Below are 3,883 nucleotides of genomic sequence, written 5' to 3' on the forward strand. Positions count from 1 at the left end.
ACTAGGTATTCCACTCACTGCCCAGTGATTTGCACCGCTCCCCCTTTCTTACACATGATCCATAACACTCCGGTATCACAAGTCTCACAGTTCAGGCTACCACATATCCCATCATTTCGGGGCCTATCATAATAGATCTTGGAAGCAAACTCTAACCCTAGCTAACTAAATCATACCGGTATTATACAATGCATTTTTGGGATAATACCTGTGAAATTATGCCGCCGTCCCCTACCAAAAAACTCATCCACGGCACCCCCAGAATGTACCATTGATAACAAAGCAATACTCGAATTTATCCCTGCATAGATCCCCCCCCCTCACTACTCCTCACCTAACTCACCACCTTGGAAGGACCCTTCCCCTCAGACCTGAACATTACTCTCCAGCCTAGCAAATACAACCCTTGGGCGCATTCCCCAAAACAGTGAATCAAACGCGACGACTCCCAATTCCTGTTCCTAAATCTCCCTCCGCTCATCCTTCAACAATACCAGCTTCCTCCCCCAGAATCCCAATCAGGGAATGTCCAAATAATATCACGTCCGTATCCCGGCTCTTGAATCGAATTGCGCGAACCATTTCAAAAATCCTTCTGTCGCGAACGCAGTGTTCCGCCTGGCCTGGAACTTTAGATTTCCCTCTGTGTATGAACGCCCCAGCCCAGGTCTTCTGAGGTGGCGGGTGGCGAGTTGTGCATGTTGGGGGGGGTAAAGCTCTAGAAGCTCGCTTAGCTACCCATGAAGCATGAAAGAACTTTCGCCCCCTCCCCCCACCCGGGATAGAACTTGGAGGAGATTTGAATCTCATGGAGGTCTGTATTCCCGGATTGCGATCTGGCAGGAATACATCAGAGTACAGTACAGTACAGTACAGATTCTCTGTCGATGGTGAGAGAAAGTACTGTACCTTGATGGCGGAGACTACGGAATAATTATTTCCCGTGGCGGCACATAACACAGGGGATTCCATTATAGGGTTGTCCTTACTGTCCATATCTATTACGTGTTGGTCCGTTGGTTTTGTTTCTTCTCCCACTTTTCTTCAGTAGATAATAGGGTCCTGTTTGGCGACGCTGCAACCGTTCTGCCGATCCATGGTTCCTTATATTTTAGTTCTCATTACCACAAACCTCATCTCTCTCTTCTATCCTTCACCTCCACACTTGACCTATGGCCATGTGGAAATATTTGAGCCAAATAATATCTCCAGATGACGAAGATTACAAGATATTGGGCCCTGTTTGGTGCAACAAGCTTTGTAAGGTTTCCAAACTACTCCTTGCTGAGTACTGTACAGTACTGTACAGTAAGATAGGCTAGTCTACGGTTTGTAAGGTGTGCGTTGCGAAACACCCTAAGGAGCTTTCGTGCGGTAGCAGCGGTACCGTGGATGGGGAGGTGGTAGCTTTCCGCGCTCAAGCCCTGAGAACGGGAGGAGAATATAGGTGGTATGACATGATATAATACTTGTACTATTGTTATGATGATGGAAACAGTTTTTAAATTTCTTTATTATGATACTGTGTATTCAAACTGGATATTTCGATGCAAATTCTACCTGTCGGCCAACACACCGCCAAAACCACGCGTTTTTCCAGGGCCCACATACTCGGGTATGGGAGTAAAAACGGAGGGTAGCCCCGCTACTGCAATGAAATATCAGAACCCCTAATGATAGCGGTAGCTGCTGACTTCCAGAATGACCAACATGCAACTGCTCCGGAATCTGGACTTCCTCCTCTGCCCTGTATTTTCTATGATGTTAATTGTACCCTTTTTCACAATTTTTAATTCCACACCCCAGCCCAAGAGGGGGTGATCGCTAAGGCTCGACCAATTCGCAGCGACTCAGCAAGTGTGTTTGGACGGGTGTGTATTTAGATGAGTTAGAATGTGGACCCGAGCTTGCTTTTCTCTAGAGCACTTGTACTAGCTTGCGTAATCCTATTTACATCCCTACGATTTCTTCATGTTTGCTTCCCAATACTGCACCTCGTGTTTTCTCTCTTACTCCTCTCTTGTTTTCTCTGCTCCCTCTTTTTCTTCGGGAACATATTTTTCTAAAATGCCTTCCAAAGTCGAGAATGTGAATACCAAGCATTCATAGTTGAAGTTGCCATCCCAATCGCCGCACCTTAGCGAGATGGTAACCGAGTACAGTACTGTACTCCTGGGTACCAAATCCCTCCCCTTTGGCGCGGTAGCATAGCCATCCGCGTACAGTATCCCCACAACCCGGAACACTTGCTACAGCCAAGAACCACTACCCTTTGGACAACCACAGTTCAGATAATCTAAACTAGCGCACAGCGGGAGGGCCGGAGAGGTATAATATACCAAAGATCACGGTGACCGGCGTCCTATTGACGGGGGTGGTGAAATCGCTCAAGGTATAGAGGTGAGAAGAGCTGCTGCGTCAATTGTTGGGGAAACAGAGCAATCCCAAAATCTCGATAAACCCCCACCTTACCTGTTCTGTACAGTACTGTACAAGAACATCGATCGAAAATCCAGGAGGCTCCAGCGAAACACATCTCACGCCCACGGCTATCTGCGGTAGCCCAAGTGCTCTTGTGACTTGACTTGTATTACTTGAAGTATTCGGATGCTTTAGCGCCAAGGCATACCAACCAGCACCCAAACTTGGAATATTAGCGCCAAGGTATCCGAATACTTTATGAATGTTCAGGTAGTCACCTTTCTTGCACGCTCAACAGATGATTGGATAGCAATTGTCGTACAAGCCAGATCACCCCTCTTTCTTCAGCTCTCCTACAGAACGCTTCCCAAATGCCCCCGATACCGGTATCTCTACAAATCACCCATTATTTTTTTACATCTAAACAACACTCCGGGCAGATCATGAGCCAGACCACATATAACCTATCCGTCAACATAGGCGACGGCAATGCGAGCAGCGGCAACGTGACGGGTTGTTTCAACAACATCGTCTACAGGTCCGATGAGTATGCGCAGATAATGCGCTGGCTGTCTCCACTAGAGCCTAATGACCGACACCAAGGCGTGCGCAACGACCGATTCGACGGTGTCGGTGATTGGCTTTTGGAAACTAGCCAATTTCGGGAGTGGAGAGAGTGTGAGGGTGGAGTCGATAAGGCTATCCTGTTTTGCTCCGGGAATCCGGGAGTGGGCAAGACATATCTGAGGTAAGTGGCACAACTCTTAGACCCAGGCGGATATGGCTGACGGTGGGAAAAAATTAGTTCGTTGGTGATCGACAGCTTGTGCGATCAGGGAAAAAAGGAAGATATCGCAGTTGCATGCTTGTACTGTGACTACCTTTCCCAACAGGAACAGACAATCACGAGCATGATGGGAGCAATTCTGAAGCATCTAGTTGGCAGAGGGGATATCCCGGAGTATCTACGAGACGCATTTCAAGAAGCGAAGAAAGAGGTTGGTGGCAGAGGGCTGCGGCTTCCAGATCTAATGAGAATGTTGAGGATCACTATTGCTTCCCTTCCGCAAGTTTTCATCTGCATCGATGCTCTAGACGAGTACTTGCCAAAGCATCTGCCAGAATTTCTTGAGTCGCTGAAAGATATTGTTCAGGAATTTCCCAAGACGCGAATATTCCTCACCGGGAGGCCCCATGTCGGGGAAGACATTCAGAGATATTTTGCCGGGGCGAATGTGATCCCCATCAGTCCCAACACCGATGATGTCAGGAATTATCTGGATATGAGGTTATCCAGGGACCCCGAGCCAGATGCGATGAACGATGATTTACGTGAAGACATTTTGAGAATTATCTTGGAAAGGATATCTGATATGTTCGTAGGAGAACCCAGCAATTCCACTCTATCAAGAATGTATTGTAACAAAGATTGTGTGTAGATTCCTCCTTGTTACGCTAAATA

This window comes from Tuber melanosporum (assembly GCF_000151645.1).
Source record: "Tuber melanosporum whole genome shotgun sequence assembly, scaffold_97, strain Mel28".
NCBI lineage: Eukaryota > Fungi > Ascomycota > Pezizomycetes > Pezizales > Tuberaceae > Tuber > Tuber melanosporum.